At 41.3% G+C, this 25,125-nt stretch overlaps 1 pseudogene across 1 annotated transcript in view; it reads right to left on the bottom strand.

Moving 5' to 3' along the window:
* Positions 1-25,125, bottom strand: part of LOC308073822 (alpha-1,6-mannosylglycoprotein 6-beta-N-acetylglucosaminyltransferase B-like) — a 173,459-nt pseudogene that overhangs the window by 83,551 nt on the left and 64,783 nt on the right. The window contains exons 3-6 of the transcript XR_013935059.1: positions 24,747-24,897; positions 5,623-5,732; positions 2,355-2,431; positions 2,034-2,213 (exon numbers count right to left, since the gene is read on the bottom strand). The product of XR_013935059.1 is annotated as an alpha-1,6-mannosylglycoprotein 6-beta-N-acetylglucosaminyltransferase B-like (transcript). The remainder of the gene's footprint in view (positions 1-2,033; positions 2,214-2,354; positions 2,432-5,622; positions 5,733-24,746; positions 24,898-25,125) is intronic.

Genomic DNA, 25,125 nt, shown 5'->3' with positions numbered 1-25,125 from the left:
CAGTGCCATAAAGAGAGTTCTGACACTAGCGTCGACTCCCATTGTAAGAATGGAATGCGGAAGTGCTCCGTCTATCTCAATGAGGCAGCAGTCCCAAATGTTTGGAACTATACCCAAGGAGCCCGTTTGCGGCGGGATCAAGCGTGTCGTTACTCTATTTCTACACTCTCTAGTTGACCATACTGAGATCGATCAATGACGAACGCTACTGCTTTTGAGCTGAGCGTTTAGCAAGCGATTTTTAACTTAAGTAAAGAAAGTAATACCACGTTTAGAACCAGTAGCACACAGCTGAGTAGCTATGATTAGCGCAGCATGGACAATGGCAGCACGCCAATAGCCATCAACCAAGAACAATATGAGACTATTCATGGTCAGCAGCATACGTAGCAAGCAAGGGCAGCAGATCCGGCAGGATCTCGGCAGCAGAGCAGCAGCAGCAGCAGCGTCGCACGTCAGAGCAGCAGAAGAGCGCAACCAGACTGAACAGGTAGGCAGAGCATTACTTATAACTCACCGACCAGGAGAAGAGTGCATGTGACTTAGTCACCTGATCGGTTAGCCCAATCCCTTGAGTTGCCTGGCCTGAACTAGCTCCGTAAACTGCGCCTCATTATATACAAAGTTTTCTAAATAAATGCATGGCTACACGTCTTCACAATAAAGTACTCACAAGCCTTTCTAATGTAAATAGAAATACAAACATGTAACATCAAATTACTTCAAGTAAAAAATAAACAGAAATATTTAACCTTTGCCTTAAGGCAACACAAGTAGTAAAAACAAAGTTGCATGTGAACAACAAGGTGTGGACCAACGTACCTAAAATGTAACGTTTTGGGGTCCAGACACGTTGATGTTAAATGTTTAGAAATGTACAGTACAGTTTCCTCTTGCAATTGGGTTGCGTGTGTGTGTGTGTGTGTGTGTGTGTGTGTGTGTGTGTGTGTGTGTGTGTGTGTGTGTGTGTGTGTGTGTGTGTGTTCAATTTTATGAAGCAAATGGCATCCAGCAAGTATACAAGTACACTGTAATACTGTAGCTGATGCAACATTCAACCCCAATATGCAACGTTTTGCATGTCTATTTTTGAAAAAGTCTCTGGCGACCCTTGGTAGATCTTGGAATCTCATTAGCTACTAGTAAGTGCAGTACCAGACAAATACTGTATTACTGTCAGTCTGTCAGTCTAACGAATGCTCTACAAACAAGAAAATGGGACCAACTCTCTCACTCACACACACACACACACACACACACACACACACACACACACACACACACACACACACACACACACACACACACACACACACACACACACACACACACACACACACACACACACACACAATTCCCTCCCTGAATGCTTTCATCTTTTTCTTCTTCTTCTTTTTCTTCTGATACTGAGCATGGTGCCAAAACTATCAGTTTAAAGAGTTCACTCAAGCTCTAAACACATGCATGTGTTCTGCATTATGTTCTAGTTCTATTTATAGTGCTATTGTAGTGCATTATGTTCGCAAATAAGTAAAAAGCTGACCTAGCTTGTATGCACAGCAGTAAAGAATGGCCTGGATTACCATGCTCAAGGGAGCGCTACTGTAACTGGAACCAATGCCAGCCAGTAAGAGAAGCGATGATCTGCTCTCACTAAATGCAGTTAAAGGGTCTGGTTTATTTGACAGATGTTTTGGCCCATTAGAGTTTCATACTTTCATTAGTGCCAGAACAAAGAGACACATGAACTCTAGCACAAGGAAGCAGAACAATTATACTACAATAATTCTGTGGGCAAAAATCATGTGCATACTGAGTGTGTTTGTCTGTTTTTACCGTTTTTACTCTTCTGCATGTCTCTTAAGTCTGATTTATAGCCTACTTAGTTTTGCACGGGTGTCGCGCACCATGGTGTGAGCTTGTACATAATGCTATTTTTGGTGTGCGAGACGGCAGAGACCCGCACGCAACTAAATCAAGCCATAGGACAGCTGTTGTTTTGCATGGGCATGTTTGTATTGTATTCCCCATACCTGTCGTTTGTCAGCTTGCGTCTGCTGTGTGTGCTGGGTGGGGGGACTGCTGTGGTTCCTCCAGGTCAATGGGGGGCAGAACCACTCCACCTCGCTCAGATAGACCAGGAAGGAGCAGTCGGAGCCGTCTACGCCGTAGAAGGCGTAACAGGGGTCTGACGTCCAACGTGCGCGCATCCACTGAGGGTTTACGGTATATGCGCGTGCAATGACGGACAGCGTGCATTGGACACAAGAGCACAGAGCATAATGTTACAATGTTTTCTAAACGTGAGTGTTAGTCATATGCATAGTGGGGAGGGAAGGCATGATTAAACTCACATCTACTTTCCCGGGGCAATCTGGGAAGCGAGAGTCCCTGGGAACATCACATTGACTCGACGTTCCATCTCTCACTGCTGAGGAAACACAGACGGTACAGCTATGCGTTCATTACTGAAACATTACATCATATTCTTTTACCCTGTACTCAAAGGAGCAGAGTTTTCTTCTCTTTTTCTATTGTCTTGGGATCCACGATTATTATAAAACATATATAAAACTGCCATTAGGGGATCCACCGAAAGATGAGTCAGGCTGTATAGTATTTGGAGTATCAATTATTAATCTATAGCAAAAGAACACATTGTAAGCTACAGTAGGTTGTTAATTTCTATCAATAATCTTCTTCACCTGACTGATCCAGAGCAATGTTTTCACATCCGAATGCTTGTTTTCAGATGCCCTTCAGAACTACTCTGTGAAGATACAACTGACGTTCACATAGCACTTTCCCATACAGCACTGTAAGTCTTTGCATTATGGAAATCCAGTCTTTTCCCCCGTCGCATCAGCATTTTCAGCGTGTACTAGTATGTGTCGTTGAAGCCAATATAAACGGCCCGCCATGTCCCCATAGAGCGTCTCACCCTGTCTGCTTTGGCTTTGTTCACAACATCAATTCTGCATCAGAAGTCCTCTCTACGACCCATACTGGGGTGCCACTAGAAAACGCAGTTCGCTCACTCAAGCTGCACTCACTGCATTAATTGCTCCATTGACTTAGTTAACTGCCTCGCTGTTGCTTATACTCAGAGGGGAGGAAAGGGCAGAGAGTAGTGCGTGTGTGAGTGTGTGTGTGTGTGTGTGTGTGTGTGTGTGTGTGTGTGTGTGTGTGTGTGTGTGTGTGTGTGTGTGTGTGTGTGTGTGTGTGTGTGTGTGTGTGTGTGCGCGCGTGTGTGCGTGCATGTGTGTTTGGTGGGGTGAGGGGGCATTATAGCAAAGGTACTGATATGGATTCTTATTCTCTCTCTCCCTCTCCACATTCTCTCTCTCTCTCTCTCTCTCTCTCTCTCTCTCTCTCTCTCTCTCTCTCCCTATCTCTCTCTCTCTCCCTCTCTCTCTCCATGCCACTCTGCTCTCTGTCTCTCTCTCTCTCAGTCACTCTCTTTTTTACTGCTGAAACACTGTCTGTCTGTCTGTCTGTCTGTCTGTCTGTCTGTCTGTCTGTCTGTCTGTCTGTCTGTCTGTCTGTCTGTCTGTCTGTCTGTCTGTCTGTCTGTCTCTCTCTCCCTGGACGAACACATTTGCTCTCTGACTGTTTCCATTTGCCTAATGAAAAAGAGATTTTTCACCACATCAGTCTTTCCCTTGGGCTTCTCCCTCTCTCTCCGCTCAAAACACACAAAGGAACACACACACAGGATCACACATACAGACATGTTAATATATGTACATTCAGACAGACAGACGGACAGACAGACAGACAGATATGGACGCACGCACAGACACGCACACACGGTACAAAATATGTCTACAAAATAGGATTGATTACAATAATAACCACCAGACTGACAATTAAAAGTGTGGTCAGCTAACAAGACAAAACCACGAACACTCCCATCCCTGTGAGACCGACCATAATAACATTATTTTGGAAGAACAAGCTAGAAATGTTGATCACGTTCCACTCCCTCTCTCTCTCTCTCCCTTGTGGTCGCATGCACGTGCTGGAGATAAACAACCCGCCACTAAGCGGTATGATAATAAAGTCTGCCAGCGTTGTTTCACTTTGTCAGTGATTGCAAAAAAGCGGCAGCATTTCTACTGTGGCAAAGTGCTGCCGTCTACAATGACACAAATAAACAAAAGGAGATATAATGTCCATTAATTCCCATATCGTCGCTGTCGAGCAGAAACCTTGTATCTCCCAAGTTTCACGTTTGTATGTTTTTTTTGTGAATTAAAGACCTACTTCATCATACAAGAGTGTCACACAAAAGTAGTGAGAATAGCAGATCCACATGCTTGTAGATCTGTTGTTAAATGTTTTAGAAATAATAATGAAGGAAAGGAACGATTTTGGACATACAAGGTTTCCACCCGACAGCGGCGATATAAACTCTGGTCAAAGGAGAGTAGAGAGGCTTGTGTGTGTGTGTGTGTGTGTGTGTGTGTGTGTGTGTGTGTGTGTGTGTGTGTGTGTGTGTGTGTGTGTGTGTGTGTGTGTGTGTGTGTGTGTGTGTGTGTGTGTGTGTGTGTGTGAGAGAGAGAGTGTGTGTGTGTGTGTGTGTGTGTGTGTGTGTGTGTGTGTGTGTGTGTGTGTGTGTGTGTGTGTGTGTGTGTGTGTGTGTGTGTGTGTGTGTGTGTGTGTGTGTGTGTGCACATGTACACATACTGTAGTGTGCAAATACAGAACGCAGCGAGATCTGTGTCACAATCTTGGAATAATTCATGATTTTATTAAAGTGTGCGAAGCAGAATAGTGGGGGAGTGCAAAGAGGTCGAAGGGAAGGAATGAAGTGCAAATGAGATAGTGAAAAGTCTAGTTTCCACTCTAATACATTCTTGACATTTGTATTTGTTTATATTTGTTTTCAGCACTGGTCTAACTGTCTTTTCTTAAATTGCTACAAGATGACATGCTTTCTGTGTGGACATCAATCAAAGATGTAGTAGAGATGTAGTATCGGCTACTCTCCAACTCATTAGGTTTTTTCATTTTTTTTACTGGCGTTGAAGAGAAATAAGCCACACATTTTGACCTTTTGGCAATCTGTTTGTTTACCTATTGTGCATGTTATCACCGCAAAGTGTTGTCTTTTGGGGGGTTTGAGGGGCTTCTGGGAGGTGAATCATCATGTGTGTGTGTGTGTGTGTGTGTGTGTGTGTGTGTGTGTGTGTGTGTGTGTGTGTGTGTGTGTGTGTGTGTGTGTGTGTGTGTGTGTGTGTGTGTGTGTGTGTGTGTGTGTGTGTGTGTGTTCATTTGGATCTTGAATAACCACAATGCTATTCATCCCATTTATCATTTACACACACACACACACACACACACACACACACACACACACACACACACACACACACACACACACACACACACACACACACACACACACACACACACACACACACACACACACACACACACACACACACAGTGCTATAATTGTCAGACTACAGTAGGTCAATTTTTACACTCTTACATTCTTACACTAGTTCAATACATTTTGGACTTGGATTTTGCAGTGCAGTAACTATGAATGAAGAAAAACAATAAAACAAGTCAAAGATGATATACAGCAGACAGTAAATGATGATGGTGGGATACCTCGTCCTTGTGCCATGCTGTTCTGCAAGATCTGCTCCACTCTCACGGCCATATTGGACACATTCTGGGCTATAGCCTGAATCCTCTCCACCAGACCGGCTGGCTGAAACCTGTACACACACACACACGCACAAGCACACGCACACGCACACGCACACGCACACGCACACGCACACGCACACGCACACGCACACGCACACACGCACACGCACACGCACACGCACACGCACACGCACACACACACACACACACACAAAAATACAAAGATACAGTGCAGTCACAGTGAGACATGGTTCCATGCAAGTCTTAGATCCCAGACAGTCAAGTCAACATGAAAAGGAACTGCTTTGCACAGAAGGAATAAACCTCAAAATCACCCCGAACAGCCTGTCCAGCTTTCTGCAAAACTCCTTACAGAAATCACCCGCAGTGTCGTTCATCTCTCCCCTCCTGCTCTGCTGTCACTTTCTCCTTCTTTTATCTCCTCTTCCTCTTCTTCCTCTGCCTCCCTCAATCCTGCTCTACCTCTTCCTCACATCTTTATACGTATTAATGTAAAAGTGTAGATTCTTGGTTGGAGTGTAATACAGGTGTGTATTGGTCGCCTCACGCGACACTGTCGGTATTTTTTTCACGCGCACGCACAGATGTGCACGCTCGTCCACGCTAGAACGCGTCCCCCTCGATTCATGAGTCAAGGACCCAAATGTCTACTTTGCATAACAGGTTTACAAGAGAGTGTGCAAATGCATCCTCACCCCTCACATCTATAGGTAAGGAACACAGCCGCTGCTGCCATCCTATCTGCACGCTACAATGCCTCAGCCACCTTCGAAGAAGAGAAAGATACTCTTTCAAAACAAACTTTTAGTTTCAGCTCCTTTAATTCAAGGCATTCCTTGAGAAGATTTACAAAGACTAAAACTAACCTAAAAACTAATAATTTCCTATACAAACATGTTTTGTACTATACTACATACCGCAAAATAAATGCATGCAATGTGCGTGTGCCGTGCGCTGGCGCTTGTGACGTAATTAAAATAGCGACTGTTCTGGCAATAAAAAGATCTCCATTACACCCATGAGTGTAAAATACAGTAGAAAGGGACCTCTGCCACCAATAGCATACATTATCTGTGGCATAGGAGGTTTTCAATTAAAAAGGAAGGAACATCACAGACAGTCTTTTATGCCCTACCCAAGATTTAAACCCATGGCCTCCAGCGTGGGAATCCAAACCCATAATGTTATGTTAATCTATTTATTAAATTAAATTGTTGATCAAATGCAATTTTGTCATTGTCCTAGTAAATAAATAAGGCTATTGATATACAACAAACAAATTATTGATTCGTCGTTGCTCTCTGGAGTTCATATCTGTCTCTACATGTATGTGTGTGTATGAGAGTGAGACAGCATGTACTGTATGTGCGTGATTGAGTCCGCACCTGTCTGCCCTGATCTTTGAAAGGACCATTGCAGTCTATTCCCTTTTCAATATGCCTGTATCTACATGCAAAATTTAAAAAATGTGTATGCAAATATTCCCTCACTGCCATGCCATTTATGTTTGTATAAATGCATTTATTTCCACAACTGTGAATGTGCGTTTAAGTAAAAAGAGATAAAACTAGAAAGGGTGCATTTCTCCACCAGGCCTATCTGGGACCGTGTAAGTCATGCGTTACAAACGTTAGGACCCAAGGTTGCTAGCTGCAAGGGAAAATAGCATTGTTATTTCTTTACATAAGGTTACTTTTTGCATTTGTGATAACCCCTATAGTCAGAAAGCACTTTTGGAGGTGCACCCTATAGACCCCCTAACATGCAATTCAAATGTGGGCTTAACTGGATGTTGTGTTCATGATCAATGCCTTTCTTCTAAATAAGCTCCTCCGCTAATTTTGGAAGCCAATTAAAGGCTGCAACATACTGTACTCCAAACAAACAAGAACTTTATTTGGCTTTGGAAGGGCTTGCCGAACCGAAGAACATTCGGTGAGGACGAAAGTGTTTAATACTGCCTCAGAACTCTGCTCTGAGTTCTGAATGCTAGACCCCGCCCACTCAGTATTCTGCCTGGAACTCACAGGGGAAAGGCAAACAGACGTGCTTTGACATAATTTGTCTCAGAGTGCTCTCCATTTCTGGCGACAGACACAGTGGACAAAGTGTGTGCTTATCTCTCTCCAATAATTAATTGCCATCTGGTTGTGTTTGTTTTATTTATACGTGTGATGCCACAGACAAGACAAGTGCAGTATACTGTTTATTTTCTGACTTTGTGGTGCCGGTGCAATGAGGGACAATACAGACGGCCGGTATGGAGGCTCAATGCAAAAAGCAAAGCAAAACAGTCCATGGTACGTTGCTGACAGATTACGGGTAAAAAAAACAATATAAATCACAAGTACATTGAGTGTCACACACAATATTCAGTCAGACCTTTGTTCTTAGAACATCTTGGAGGTGCAAGAACTATACTGAACAAAGTTCTGAAAGGCACAGCCTTTCGGACGTCAGTTGGAGTATGCTGAAGCCTTGATATAAACAGGATAGAATATCTGCAAGGGGTCTAGTCCAGGGGTCTTCAATGTTTTTCAGGCCAAGGACCCCTTAGCTGAGAGAGAGATGAAGCAGGGACCCCAACTACATATTGGATTCATGCTATTATGCTCGCTTGTCCAAATGCCTTCTACAACTAATATTTGACTAACACTAGGCCAGGCCTGGACTGCTGGCGTAGCGGTCCAGGCACCTAGACGCCAAATTAGCCTGACATCGTGTCCAGGGTTCGAGTCCTGATCCCGATAGCCTTTTGCTGCATGTCACTCCCCATCTCTCTCCCCATTTTCCTGTCAGACTACTATCCTATCAAAAACTAGGACAATTATTACATAGAGGGTGCTCTTCGGCAACCTATGAATGATCCCTTGACTGCGAGAGAATGATAGAAGCAGAAATGACGTCATCCCAAAAAAGAAAACTCTGTTGACTCCCATATTATGAGATTTAGAAAAACACATCTAGCTCGGATTTCTTCTTTTTTTGGTAAAAACAAGCCATATTCAACTGCCGATAACAACAGAATTGCGGAGTTGCGGTCCCCCCCCCCCCAGACAGCTTTGTTTACATCCGTGTCCACACCCTGGCTCTCTGTGGATCGTCGAAATAAGGTAAAAATGCTGGCAAGGATGATGAATTAATTAATTAATTCCTGGTAGTCAATGTGATAACAGGGTCTGTCTGTGTGCCTGTGTATCCGGAGCTAATCTCAAAAACCGCTGGACTGATAAGCACCACATTTCTTGTGCACACAGAAGTACTTCCATAAATTCTTTTTCACATGTACTATTATGTTTTGAAATATGTAAAGTAAATGTTATCATGGAAGTTAATGGGGCTCAGATCGGGCCCCATTAGTCACATATGATTCTGCAGTATGAATATACACACTAACATCCACACAGGTATCCATCCATAGCACCTTAATGGACAAACACAAAACAACACTGGACTTGTTTACGGTAACTCTGCGGGGGAAACTTGGCTGCAGATCACTCTGTTTCCTTCTACAGTATGTTCTCAAAAACGCTGCACTCAATGAGGACATTATTACTGTAAGTTCAGTATTAAAGCAAGATTACAGGTTCTTTCCACTAGACTTATAGGAGCACTTCGCCCATTTTCAACCTGATGTTCATATAATTGGTCTTCACTAATGCACATTATAAGATGGCACCATTTCTGTCTCAGACGGAGAGAGTTTGAAATGACCAAATCTGCCAAACGATAATGTCACTAGTAGGCACTAGGCAGGTTTCTGAACTGTTCACAACCCACCTCTGAGGCACAGAGTGAGCAGACAGAAATGGTACCATCTTATAAAGAGCATTAGTGAGGACCAATTATATGATCATATCTGCCCTCTTATGTGAAAATGTACAAACATTCATCAGTTAAGCCTGTTGGAATTGTACAATAATACCCATGCTGTCAACTCACCAGATGTAATTGTTATAGATTAGGGAACCAGATGCTGTAGGCGCTTGTTCTGGAGGCTTTGCATCTAAGCTGTTAAAATATCAACTTCTTCTTTGGGGTATCAATGTAAGCTACTAGTCTTTATTATAGCTTAGTACACATGCACAGGTTATTAGAGGATTGCAGCTAAAATGGCTTCACAAAAAGAGGGTTAAACTGTGCCACACAGTGTCGGCTATAGTAAAAGTATTTTAAATGTAACTGTGCTGTTTTAAATTTTTTGCCTAATAAAATATTCAATCAATATTATTCAATCAATCACACAGTGTCGGCTATAGGATTGGTAGCTGTCATAGCTGGAGAAGATGCTGCTATCTCTATCCTTGATATAGTGATGAATTGCTGATGGCCTTTTGGTTGTGTGTATTGTTGTATGTCAAATCTGTGATGATTCCATTAACTTGATGTCCGGCGAATAATTATTTTGTGAACTCAGTGTCTATGCCCTTTGCTGGTGTTTATGTGGACATAAAAAATAAAAAGATAAGTGTGTGCGTGCATGTGTGCGTGCACTTAAGTGAGAAGAGGATGAATTGTGGGACTACTTAACTTACATCCACACTGCTGATTACAAGACAATATAGCAACTTGTACCATTAATGACCATAAATATAGAAAAATAGGATGGTATGATGACCTAAACATTTCAAAGACTGTAATCGTTAGTGATGATGAACATGCAAACGTTCAAACTAACTGTGAAGACGTGATAGAAAGAAAGGATGTGTAGTATACTGTATATGGAAAATATCGGACTTGACGTTTAAATAACTAAAATATAACATAATATGAAAGACAATGACATGCTATTAATAATAATAATGAATAGCAAATTGCACTGTTCAAATGGGTTCAGGACAGACAGTGCCGTTCCAATGCTTCTGTATTTGTCCCCTGCGGTGAGCAACAGAGGGTGAGGAGCACCACAGGGTAGCAGTGGTGGGAGAAGTACTCTTTTTTTTTACTTAAGTAAAAGTATCAATACTGCAATGTAGAAATACTCTGTTACAAGTCAAAGTCCCGAATTCAAAATGTACTTGAGTAAAAGTACAAAAGTATTGGTATCAAAATGTACTTAAAGTACCAAAAGTAGAAAGTAGAAAGTAGAAAGTATTATGCAGAATTCATTATTATTCACTCATTATGCCCATTTCACAAAGTTTTCAAATATAAAATACATACAAGTCTTTTGAAAATAGCAGATCTAAAATCGCATCGCGACGCATATTGTGAGCTTGTAGATCGGCTATTTTCTAAATTGGCCGAAATGTATAAAAGGCGGTTTTGTAATAATAATCAAAATCTACATCTAAGTAACTAGTAACTAAAGTTTTCTAATAATTTTAGTGGAGTGAAAGTACAATATTTGCCTCTAAGATGTAGTGGAGTAGAAGTAAAAGTACAGAAAATTGGAAATACTCCAGTAAAGTAAATTTAGCTCAAAATTCTACTTAAGTACAGTACTTGAGTACATGTACTTAGTTACTTTACCCCACCGCAGGGTAGGGAGCACCCCAGCTGTGAAGCTCTTGGCTTCTGTGTGATTGTACAACTTCCACACACAGACCACTGCTCACCTCTATTGTCTGTTACAATGACTGCTTGTCCTGAGACAGAGAAAGAGACAGACATACTGACAGTGATCAGTGCACAGCAGCAGATACAAGACAGAGGGCAGAGATGGAAAAATAGAGAAATACAGATGTCTGAATAGCACAACGGGGATGAAAGCAGACAGAACACAAGGGGAAGGATCGGCCCTGTGCACAGAGGTACTTTTGTGGTAAAAGGGAAAAAAGAAAAGATGTCCTCCGTGCCCTCATGGAGGACAACAACACAGTGGGACAGAAACATGAAATGATTATTATGATCAAAGGCTGACAAAGATATTTGATGGCCCTCTGTTGCACGTTAATCAGCATTAAGTCCCCCTCCCCGCTCTGTGATGAATGAAGACAGATGGCTCTTTTACAACTGTGAGAATCAAGACGCAAAGTCCAAACGGCAAAGAGAACCAAACATGAAGATGAAATGCACACGGGTGGATGGACAGCAGAACAAGAGAGGTTTCTTAACCCATTCAAACCGGGTGGTTACACGCATCTGTGTAACCACTTTATCCATATTTTATACTTTGGTTATTTTTGAAAATGTTTGAACATTTGTGCAAATTTGAATATACATATTATTTTTTTGACTCAAATCTTTGCTTCTGGAACTAAATATTTTGAGATGGGGTCGGCGGCCAAATACATATAGGCCTAATTTTGGGCGTCCTCGTATGAAAAGGTTTGAGCACCACTGATATATAGCAACAATAGTTTTTCAGAAAACTGTTAGGATTTAGAAGACATTTGTAGAATCGGCCTCAGGTCTAAATGGGTTAAAACAAAACAAAGTCACTGACGCGTGATTTGGGAACAAACGCTGTGGAATGAGGAGATTTTAGACTGCAGGAGCAGCTCTGCTAACCCCCGTCCCCCGCATCCCTGTGATGATAATGATATAGAATATAGATGATATATAGAATATATTGAGATAATGATTATTCTGGAATTGGTTGCTTTCATTGCTCAGCAGAAAACCATCCGTTTCTTTTCTTTATTATAATGGATTAAGTAACAGCCGTCTGCCAGCCAGCAGATGGATGGATCATGGATGCTATATTGACAATTCTCATCATCACCAAATACCTAGTCTCAGTAGTCTGTACTGTCATATATCTAAGTACTGTACTCGACTATTTCGCCAAAAATTAGAACGGTATATACCACAAACTGTACAGGAAAATAGGGCATGTGAGAACGCCTCTCCTACTGCACAAATGCACATATATATTGTGTTTTTTTTTAGTGACAGTGTCCTGTCACTAACTGCGTGGCATAACATACAGCAAGGCCCACCTATGTACCTTTAAAGCAGGCGTTATTCAGCCAGTGGAGACAGTCGGGGGCGGGGACAGGTTTGGCAACCGGTCCCGTACGTTCCCAAATCACGCGTCACTGACAGCTAGCAGAGTAAGTTAAGGAGACAAAAAGGGTTATGCTTAACCACTTTCACCATGGTGTCCCAAAAAGTTTTGATTATAAAAAAAAAAAATCGCTTATTTGGGGGGATTTTCAATGACTGTCTATCTGCCTGTCTTGTTTTCGGTGTCTATCTGTCTGTCTCGGGTGAGCTCATGTCCCTAATAGTATGGGACAGCTCTGGCAGCACCACATCAGCCAAAGCTGTCAGAGCTGGGGCAAAAATTTGACACAGGTCAGTGTGCTTGCATGCAAAGAGTGTCTGTACTTTAGTTGAGTTTGTATAAGTGGGATGGCACATTAAAGGAATAGTTCACCCCCAAAATGACTTTTTTTCTATCGATTAGTCACCCCATGGAGACTTTATGGATTATCTTTTAGTTTTTGTCGCATTCCTAAGCCAATAATTTGATGACCGGCAGCGGTTCCGGTAGGAGACACAAAGAGTCTCCTTTGTTTCTCCTACCGGAACCGCTGCCTACCGGTCCATTGGTCATCAAATTATTGGCTTAGGAGTGCGACAGAAACAAAAAAATATCCATGAATTCAAGTCTCCATGGGTGACTAATCGATAGAAAAAAAATATTTTTTTGATAACGCATGTGTTGAGGGCACATACTCCATATAGTTGCGTCCATTTCTACTCTCCTGTAGATTGCAGACCCATTAATAGCATACACACACGAACATACACCAGTTTGTTCATGGTTGATGATTAAGAAGTATCTTCAGTGATATTTGAATGGCTGTGATGATAGATTATAGTAGTACTACTTCTACAACATACACATAAAGTACTAAATATATCTACAGTATTGTACATTGGTGTATGTATAAAATATTAAAATAATGATACAAATTATTCAGCAATTAGCTGGAGAAAATGTTTTACAAAAGGTTTAAGGAGAAAGTCAAATAGAACCTTGCTGAAAGCCCCCCAACAAAGTGAACAGAATTTCAATTTCAACATTTATAATGGAATTAAACTGTTTCATTCGAATTGATTTTTACCTCCAGCTGCTATGGTACTGACCTGATGATGTGAATTGTGGAGGAAATGTTTTCGTTAGGCTTTTGTTTTTCCGGTGTGTTATTGAATGAATTGATATGGATGCTTTGGGAGAGAAGAATAGGTGTAGCCCAACTAGAGCTGCAATCTTTGAAGGGAGCATGCCTTAAGGGAGATCTAACCAATCTCCCTTTTCATCTATTGCACACAGAAAAATGGAATGAATCAACTCTGCATTTCTCCTTTTCTTCCTCTTGATCTCTCTCTGGTACATTCTCTCTCTCTCTCTCTCTCTCTCTCTCTCTCTCTCTCTCTCTCTCTCTCTCTCTCTCTCTCTCTCTCTCTCTCTCTCCCTGCTCTTTTCTCTCATTATTTCGTCTCTATTTTCTACTGTAACGAGTGTCTGCCCTGAAGGCGAATCGCAGACTGGAGCCTCAGACATCAAGTCCCATTCGCTGCTACACGGGAGTGTGTCAGCACCAATGAGTCTCAAACGGAGGAGAGTGTCCCTGCACAGAGTGCATGACTCTGTGTGTGTGTGTGTGTGTGTGTGTGTGTGTGTGTGTGTGTGTGTGTGTGTGTGTGTGTGTGTGTGTGTGTGTGTGTGTGTACAGTATCGTCGTTGTTGGGCAGAAACCTTATATGTCCAACACCATTACATTACAGTACATGAATTGAAGAAAAACAATCCTAAATTTCAATGGATCCAGCTCTTGCTAATACTTTTCATTGGTTAAATGTTTATAAAACCCAGAATTAAATGGATAGTTCCACCCCCAAAAATATTTTTTCTATCGATAAGTCACCCCATGCAGACTTGAATTCATGGAAATATTTTTTTTTTTGTCGCATTCCTAAGCCAATAATTTGATCATGACCAGCAAACCGGTAGGCAGCGGTTCCGGTAGGAGACACAAAGGAGACTCTTTGTGTCTCCTATCGGAACCACTGCCGGTCATCAAATTATTGACAAAAAAATATCCATGAACTCAAGTCTCCATGAGGTGACTAATCGATAGGAAAAAAAGTCATTTTGGGGGTGAACTATCCCTTTAACCACTTTCAACCTGGCATTTTTGCTACTTTTGTTCGACACTGTGATATGACAAAGTTCAAAATAGGGCATTCATTCATGAAAAAACATTAAACCTGACAGTGACGATATTACTGTGTGGCTTGGATTCTGGACCCCCTCAAATCACTATTCACTGTGTCACTCTCGGCCAACAACTATACCATGGCATTACACCACCACTGTCTTGTGTAAATGGAGGGGAGAGGGCTGAGAGATAGAGATGAAGAGAGAGAGAGAGCAAAAGAGACAGGTGGTCAAGGTAAGGCGATAGATAAAGAGAATGAAAGTGAGAGTGATTAAAAGAGAGAGGCAGCTAGGGTGCCTGGCGGCTCAGACAATTAGTGCAACAGAACACGCTCCTTGTGAGTCGCAAGGACCCGAGGTTGAATCTGACTCCCTGTAGTGTCTTGCATGTCTCTCTGACCTCAGTTTCTTGTTTTGCACTCTACACTCTACTAGCTTATAGAGGAAAGAATTTGACAAATGTATCTTAATGAGAGAGAAATGAGAGATATGAAGAATATGTAAGATTAATATTAGTCTACAATCGGTGGAGTGAAGAGAGATGTGCCCTTTCCCTGCTATTGGTCACTGTGTGTGTGCGTGTGTGTGTGTGTGTGTGTGTGTGTTATGTGCTTGCGTGCGTGAGAGAGAGAGTTCCCTCCTATTGGTCAGTGTGTGTGTGTGTGTGTGAGAGAGAGAGAGAGAGAGAGAGAGAGAGAGAGAGAGAGAGAGAGAGAGAGAGAGAGAGAGAGAGAGAGAGAGAGAGATCGGTGCACAGCAACAGATACAAGGGCAAAAAACCCATACAGGCATCTGGGTCACCTGCCCACCACAGTGGATAGGGGTTTTGTTTGATTCCTCCACAGTGTTGCCATGGCACTCCAAGTTTTTCATTTGTTTTTATTTTTATTTCAGTTTTCAATTCTAGTTTTCGTTATTTTGCTAGTTTCAGTTAACTATAATAACCCTGACTCCAACGAACCTAATTTCCCATGTTTGTGGGTGGGAATTGCCAGCAGCATTTGCTGTTGCTGCATCCAGGTTACAGGTTTTGTTTACAGGTACATGTTACAGGTTGGCCTGTTCAGCAGGGAGTGGAACTGGAGGGGATAGCGTGTTCCTCCGCATGTTTCCACCTGGTGAAACTGTTGGGTGAAAAGAAGCGCCTGGCGACTCCATGCGTAATGGATTGTCTACTCTACACCCTCCTCAAGATAAACAGTAGGATTTGGCAGTAACAGAGACTATGGCAGAATTGGCAACGACTACATTTGGGGAAGACAACAAGAAAGAAGCACAGATACAGTACAGAGAAATCCAGAGAGCTGAATACAAAAAAGTGATGAAAGCAGAAAGATCAACCTTGAACACCAACCTATTTCCCCCCCCCTGTTCTGGTAAAAGGGGAAAAAAACATTTAAAAAATAAATAAAATATGTTATCTGTGCTGTCGTGGAAGACAACAAAACAGTTGAATAGAAACATGAAATGATAATTATGATCAAAGGCTAAGGGAGCATACATATTTGATGGTCCTCTGTTGCATGGCTCTCAGCATTAAGCCCCCCTGTGATGAATGAAGACAGATGGCTCACTTACAAATGAGAGAAGAACAGACAAAAGATAACATCAAAAAGAGAACATCGGAGGAGAAAAATGGAAAAATACGAGTGGAATGAGTGGTAAAGAGATGAAGATAACAAGACTGGGTCAAAATCCTATAAGGCTGGACCTTGTATGGACAATGTGTCCATATAATATATTTGAAAATATTAAAATAAATAAATAAATACAGTGCAAGAGCATATTTTCAGATGTTGTAAATTGTCTAATCAATAAATTATGTCAGGGGATGGATGTCTGCCTATTTTTGTAATGATCAAGTTGAAAATTGATAAATAATTCAACAAAATGTAAATATAAAATATATTGTATAATCTGACCAACAGGTTTTTCATACGCCTCTAGGTTAGGCTTTGTGCTCTTTTACTTTTGTGTGACTTACTCTCTAAGAAAGGTGTTCATACATGCTGTGAGAGGAATGTTGACCTAATATCAATATGTGTTGTTGTTGAGGCTATTATTATAATTCAAAGTAAAACCCTTGTTTTTTGTATGGAGAACAGATCTATATGAGCTGTTTTGTGTTCCATATATCGTGATATGACGTAGTGCCGGCCACACTATTTCTACTTGTATTGGATGGTTGGAAAATAATGCCAGCGGGACAAAGGAATAACCTGACTTCGCCAGATGGGGGCGGTATTGACTTCACAATACAGACTCCATCTGGACTCGCTCAGACAGTAGAGCTGCCCTCACAGCTGCGTGTTCGAACCAATCAGCGGCTGCTAGGGGCGGGATCATCCAATCACCTGCCCAGTAGCTTGAAAGAAAAGGGACCGCCCCTTCATCGATTGTGCTACTGAGGTCCCAGATGGAAGTAGCCTGTAAAACAAATGTGACGCAAGCTTCTTCCATCTGGCAGAGTCAGGTTAACAAAGGATGTGTGCACACTGACATTACAAGCTGACGTAAAGGTAAAGAAGTTTTACCTGCCTATTTTGAACGTCTCCGGCACACGGACATTGGTGTGTGTGTGTGTGTGTGTGTGTGTGTGTGTGTGTGTGTGTGTGTGTGTGTGTGTGTGTGTGTGTGTGTGTGTGTGTGTGTGTGTGTGTGTGTGTGTGTGTGTGTGTGTGCGTATGTGCAAATACACAAACAAATCTGTTGGCTAGGTGGTCGGCCAGGGTTCTGTTTCTGTACCCTGGTTTCATGCCCAGAGTGGCTTTTACAATAGTGAATTAACACACACACACACACACACACACACACACACACACACACACACACACACCCACACACACACACACACACACACACACACACACACACACACACACACACACACACACACACACACACACACACACGGGCGTAAGCAAAAATACAATGACGGGGGACTGGAGAGTAGGTGCATGCGTGCGTGTGTGTGTTTTATTGTTGTGTCTGTGGTTTCATCTCCTTAGTCATTATTCTATTCAGTCTCCCTCCAAACATTCTATTCAGCTATCCATTCTGTACAAGAATCCAGTCAGTCAGAACTAATACCCAAACAGGACTTAAATCAGCACAGTGCCAAATAGATTGCGTTTGTTGTTCCCTTTGCATTTTGATTTTGCTTTGTTTGCAGGAATTCTATGTAAAAGACAATTTGTTTTCATAAATATGCCCTGTAAAACAAAAGAAAACTAGAAAAAGTGCTCCTCGGAGCACAGGTCTCCGCCAGGTCAGGTAAGTTATTGTGGCCTCCTGGTGGCGCTATAATAGGCCAATTTGAAAAGGGTGGCATTTCTTCCTCGGCCTAGTGGGAATGTGCGTGCAAATTTTCACGGAAATCGCACGCCGCGTTCATGATTTCAGACATTTTGTTCAAAACGGACCAATCCTGCAAACTTTGGAAGTCAACCTTAGTCAATCAGGATGGAATATGAAATATCGGACAGATGCGTCTTGATCACATGACTATAGAGATACTGTGTACCGATTTGTGTGATGTTTGGATAAAATCTGAAGGATTAATATCCAAAAATGTATTTGACATAAGTCGGCCTCCTGGTGGCGCTGTAAAAAGCAGATGTGAAAAATGCAGTGCAGATGTTTTTCCTTGGCCTCTAGGGAGTAGGCGTGCAAAGTTTCACGCAGATCGGTGCAGTTATAGTTAAAAATGCAAATCGGCCTGTTATAGCGCCACCATGAGGCTGATGTGAAAAGTTTTAAGTGGCATTTCTCTCTCGGCCTAGTGGGAATGTGCGTGTGCAATTTTATGCAAATGGCAAGCTGCGTTCATGATTTGAGGCAGTTTGTTCAAAATGGACCAATCCTGCAAACTTTGGATGGTAACCTTAGCCAATGAGGATGGAATATGGGAAATCGGACAGATCAGGGTTGATCACATGACTATAGAGATACTGTGTACTGATTTGCATGAGGTTTGGTTAAAAACTGTAGGAGTAATGGGAAAAAATGGGTTTTGCACAAATCGGCCTCCTGGTGGCGCTATAACAGGCCCATGTGAAAAATTTGAGGCAGAGGTTCTGAATTGGCATCCAGGGAGTGTGTGTGCACAGTTTTGCAGCGACCAGGCCAACGGTGCCGGAGATTTGGTGGTAACACACAGACAGGACACACGGACGGACACACGGACACACGGACGGACAGGGGCGAAAACATACTCTCTCGCCATGCCTTTCGGCCTGGCGGAGACAATAACCCCAGATTGAAATAAGCCCCCAGAAAATATGATGACTTGAGCCATACTGTTTGAAGAAAGTTGGTTGATAAATGGACCCGTTTCACAGCAGCCACTTTGATGGTTAACCACTTAAGCCCAATATACTTGGTTATTAAGCCTGCAACGATACGTGTATTCGTATTGAGCTGTTCGATACGAGGGTCTCGGTTCGGTACTCGCTAAGAACCGAACCATATCAATATATACAGTTTTTTTTTTTTTTTATCGACTTCAGATGATGCACTCTGTGCTCAACTTTACTAGTCTCAATGGATCTGCGCTCAACTATGCAACCTAGACCAACCTAGAGTTGCCTGGTCCTCACCCCGCTCCCCCCACACAGAGTAAACAAACAAAAAAAGTCACGCCGAAAGAGAAGACACGCTGAATGTTAACCTGTTGCAATAATGGCTAATGCCACAGAGAGACCAGAAATAGAAGACCCTCCACTATCCAGCAGATCTGCCGTTTGGAGCCACTTTGGTTTTCCAGTTAATTATGACCGGGATGGCAAAAGAGTCGTGGATACAAAGACTACGGTATGTCGCAAGTGTTTCACGACGATAAAGTACGCCAGTGGAAATACTAGAAATATGTCAACTCATTTACGCAGACATCACCCTGATGTGACAATAGGGGGAACTAGACAAAAACAAGGGCAACAGACCCTACAAGTACAAACATTGCCTGGAGTCCCCAGGAAAATAGCAGATCTACAAGCTGAGTTTGTAGATTGGTTATTTTGTATTCTATAGTTAAAATGGTTAAACTGATTTTGATGCCATATTGACTAATGTTTCTGGGGAACCCCTGGAACCCCCTCAAGGACCCCCTGTCCTGCCTTAGAATATGGGTATTGTTCAATGTTAAAACAAAATGCTGAATAAATTACACATTTTGGGGAAAAATATTGTATTGAACCGAACCGTGAATTTTGGGAACCGTTGCAGGCTTATTGGTTAATGAATAGCTAAACTAGCAGATCTACAAGCTCACAATGCGATGTGGCGTGTTGTGAGCTTGCAGATCTGCTATTTTTGCCAGGTTGAAAGTGGACAAACACAGCTGAAGGTAATACGGTTAATTACACGGCTTGATTGAATGGATTGAATGGAAGCCATTGTTCTTCCATTAATAAAAATGTAATTAAAAAGTTTGAAATCTTATTTGAAACGACCAAACCTGACAACAGTACAGATGATGTCACTGGTAGGCAGGTTTCTGAACTGTCCACAGCCCTTCTCTGAGACACAAAACTGACGAAAATCTGAGTCACCGAGTAGACAAAAATTGTACCATATTATAATGAGTATTATATGAAGATAGGTTGAAAATGGGTGAAGTGGTCCTAATAATCTGTTCATTCTCAACACCGACAACTGTAGAATCTAATTCATACTATTTTCTTTCTCAATCAATACAATTATTTTGGTTGTGATATTTTGTGTCAAATCATTATTTCATTACTAAGTAGCTGTGTAATAAGCAGGGTAATGAAGAACAAGGTGGTCATTATTGAGAAATAAACCCCTTCAGAGTTATTTTAAGACCCCTCCACGAGCATCACCTGTTGGGGTTTATCTCTCAATAATGACTGCCTCGCTGTTCATAATCCCTAACTTGTGGGAGTGTTTCATTTGATTTTCTGTATGCAAGCATGAAGTTAACTGTACAGGAGTCCTGTGATGTGAGATGTCCTTGAGCCTGCCACGTCATTTACCTGCTGAAAAGACATGCTATAGTGTGCTATGTGTAGCTGTCACATATTGTTACTGCTTATATCAAGTGTTCAATCAATTTGTGAAAAACACAAAACAATCCTATTATTCAAACTGCAAACTAGCAAGTAAATGGGGTCACAGAGTTTCAACATCACCATTGTGAACTTTCATTTCAAAGAATGAAACATTTTCACATGAATACGCCGTTAATATATTGGTTTGCAGCAAGACATTGCAATGGCTCCGGGCCTGGGAACCTAGTTCTTCCTGGCTGTTAAATGTGTCAGTAGTGTGTCTGTGGAAGAGTGTGACAGTAAGGTGTGTATGTCAGAGAGTTGGTCTGTGAGTGGGTGTGGTTACTTCCAGGTGCTGCCTATGGCGTTGTACTGCTCAAGTGTCCTTGAGCAAAGCACTGTCTGAAGTTGAACCCTTTGAGTTGCTCTTGACAAGCAGGTTGGTGCCTTGGACTGTGAATGGGCGAATGTGAGGCCTGCATTATAAATCACTTTGAATGGTCACTAGAAAAAACTTGTAAAAGCGCTATACAAATGCAAAGACCATTCAAAGTTTAAAAGTGATCAAATTACTTTGGACTGTAGCTTCTTAGCTACATTTGGACAAAAACTTCCAAGTCATTTAAGAAACGTAGCAGGGTTGGAAATATTGAAATGTGCCCATAGTAACCAGCTCTTTGGGGGCTGTAGACAATAGTGCTACTGGTCATTATCTGTCTCAGACATTATGTCAAAAAATTAGTATGCCGATCATGTTTTGAGCAAATACCAAAATGCTACCCTTTACACTGACAGTCATTACACATTTATTATACATCATCACCATTCCACGTTGATGGGACGACCAGAGGTTCAGTTCTGAGCAGAATCCCTTTACTGCTTGAACCACATCCACTTCACAAAAATGCCATGACATTGATTCCATCTAAAAAATGTTCTATTTTAGTTAAACTCACTGACGATTATGACCAAATAGCTCTATCCCCTCTCCTTCATCACTTTTTAAATCAGGACAGTTCTTCATATTGAGTTCAGCCAAAGCCTATTAAGTCCTGATCAAAGTCCCTGGGATAGAGTGACTACAGCTCAATCCATCCCCAACCAAAACCACCTGCACCAAGTCAATCCCTGGACAATGACTCCAGTTAATCCTCTTCCATTCTATGTAGATGGAGACAAAAAGCAAGACTGAGTCCCTGTAGCAGGGCACCAGTGGTTCCCAAATGTATAAATGTTCCCCGTATATTGTGATAACCACACATTATTATTGCAACATAGCACTAAAAAGTAACTAATTATTTTAGAATTCACTATATCAGTACTCTTTTCCAAATTCTATACTTTATTATATAGTTTAACCACATTCAAACAACCAGGTGTCCCTATTTTGGGCATGTAATTATTATCCCCCCCCCAACAAAAAACTAAAACAAAAATCTACAAGCTCACAGCACAGCTCACAGCACAGCGCAAAGCATCTTGTTGTGAGCTTGTAGATCCATCATTTTCACTGTGAATGCAGGTGTGCCTGGAGCTTTTGAAAACCACTGACCTACAGTAAAAACACCTATTCCATGTTAAACAACCAATTTCCAGACATAGATAGAATCTAAGTCAGTGCTATTGCCAGACTATATTAATACCATTCTTTCTTCCGCTCTCATGGCCACATTCAGACCTGAACCTATAAGCATTCAATCGAGATCATTTAATGAGGTCTTGGCGTGATGGATTTATTTCTGTGCCCATCACATGCTTTCTGTAGTACAGCATTTAGTCTGGCATGTTGAAAATAAATGGAGGTGGATTGAAAGATAATGGTAGATAGAAAAGACAAATTGGATACGTTGGTACAGAGAAGCAGAGAGAAGGGCAGTGTGATGAAGGCAATAGCAGCAATGTCATAGGAGGCTCATTTGTAGCGGCTGCAGTAATAGGCAGCAATTTCCTCTGGTGATGACATGAGGGGAAAAAATAAGGATGAGGATGGAGCAAAATAAAGGCTGATGAGTGCAAAGAGGGAGGATTTTGTCGTCAATAGAAAAGATGAAAAGGAAATGAAGGAGTGGGTTATATGAATTATGTTTTTCAAAATGTTGGGTGTGTGAAAAAGTACTCAATTATTTTACTTAAGTAAAAGTATCAATACCCTATTGTAGAAATAGTCTGTTACAAGTACAAGTTCAGTATTCAAATTTTTGTTGAGAGTAAAAGTACAAAAGTATTGGCACCAAAATATACCAAGGGTAAAAGGGCTCATTATGCAAAAGTCTACAAGCTCACAACGCGTTGTGAGCTTGTAGATCGGCTATTTTCAAATTGCCATATAGGTCTGAAGTGGTTTTGTGATAATAATCAAAATCTACAAAGTAACTAGTAACTAAAGTAAAAGTACAATATTTGCGTTTGAGATGTAGTAGAGTAGAATTAAATTGGAACGTACTCTATCAAAGTAAAAATACCTTAAAATTGTACTTAAGTACAGTACTTGAGTACATGTACTTGGTTACTTTACAGTATCAAAAAGGACTGAAGTAATATCTGTGAAAATGTTTAATAATTTTATACTGTAGCCATTCACGTGTCTTAAAAATGACATGTTACACTACACGGTAAGCACAGGGCTGAACTAGCAAAATCCACATCAATTGATATCATAATGGAACTAACAAAGTTAGATTGTTGTTTATAAAGTCACCTTGCTAAACTAATGGCCTATGTAATTTTTGTTAAAGTTTTTCAGGGGAAAAAAAACCTGATCCAAAACAAAACTATATGATATTTCTTAATCATTTCACCCAAAATGGTTATAAAAAATTATGACTATTAAAATAAAAATAACACTGTCTGTCAGTTATGTAACATGACATTAATGGCCTAAATCAGTAAATAATCTCACACTTTTTTGGCCTAGGGAGTTAGGCCATTATACTAAAAGGGGAGGGAACAGCATGATCCTTTTCAATTAGGAGATGGGCAATTTTACCAGAGGTGGCCAGTGTCATGAGGAGCTGACTTAATGATGACTTAGGCCATTAGTTTAGCAAGGTGATGATACCATGAAAGCTAGGCCATGATTGAACTGAAAGCTTAGCTCAACCCTTTACTTGTCATTTACCACTGTTGACTGCTAATCAATACAGGATTTGCTCACGTATAAGTAGAGGGACAAAATTCAATGATTAGCCTATAAACTACCAGCTAAAGTAACTGGTTGTCACAAAGTGTCATTCCTTCACATTTTCTGAGAATGTGAATGATCCAAAATGTTGATATTTTTTCCAATCTCATGTTTCTGGTAGCCACATTAGTCATGTCATGTCATGTCATGTCATGTCATGTCATGTCATGTCATGTCATGTCATGTCATGTCATGTCATGTCCACACATGGCAGTCCTACCATACTCACATTTGTTTGGCATTTTGTACATTGTATTTTATGTTAATTTGTTTAAAATATTAATATTCTGTCAATATTTGATCAATTGTTCGATTTTGGAGCCTGACAGGACAAAGGGTAAGATTGTTTATACATTTTCATCAACTGAATCTTCAAATAATATTAATAATCAACACTGAGAATTTCAATCAATTGAGCTTGTATAGAAGAACTAGAGAAACCTTATGTCTTTAACTGTTCTGCATCACACAGCACCATATTTTACAATTGTCTTGTGAACCATTATTGACCCGAGATGTCCATCATTGTATTTATTAACAATATACTACTACGACTACTACTACTATTGTGTAGAATTGTGACCACATGGCACCTATCGCACGGCCTCTTTTTCTTTCCCTGCATTTATTTTTGGGGAATTTCTTATTATTCCTGCCTGATTGATTGTTGTTTCCTTTGTTAAATGTGGGCTTGTAAAGTCCTTGACTGTTACAGTGATTAACGGATATGCAAATACATTTGAGTTGAGTTGATTACCTGCTGATGGCCGAGCTCAGCTCATCCAGACGCCGTGTGTCCGTGGAGGTGGTGTTGTCCAGCTTGGACAGGCTATCCATCCTCTTTAGAATCACCTCCAGCATGTCGCTGATTTTCCTCAGTACCCCTCGTGACTCCACACTGGCCAGCACTGAGACAGACACAAGGGTAAACAGACCAACGATTAAGGATACAAGGGATGGAATAATAGCACATGACAACCTACCCAAGTAGAATGTGTGTACATACAAGCCAGCTGCCGGGCAGTTTTGTCTCGTTTTGTCCAACCTGACAACCTCTCACTTTAAAAGAGCAGACAGTAAAATGTGTTGTCATTGTGTGAAAATGTCTGACCCTTTGTCAAGGTCCTGCTTTTGTC

This window comes from Gymnoscopelus braueri (assembly GCF_963280865.1).
Source record: "Gymnoscopelus braueri genome assembly, chromosome: 2".
NCBI lineage: Eukaryota > Metazoa > Chordata > Actinopteri > Myctophiformes > Myctophidae > Gymnoscopelus > Gymnoscopelus braueri.
The sequence above is the reverse complement of the archived record's forward strand: the minus strand, read 5'-3'. Positions and strand labels throughout refer to the sequence as shown.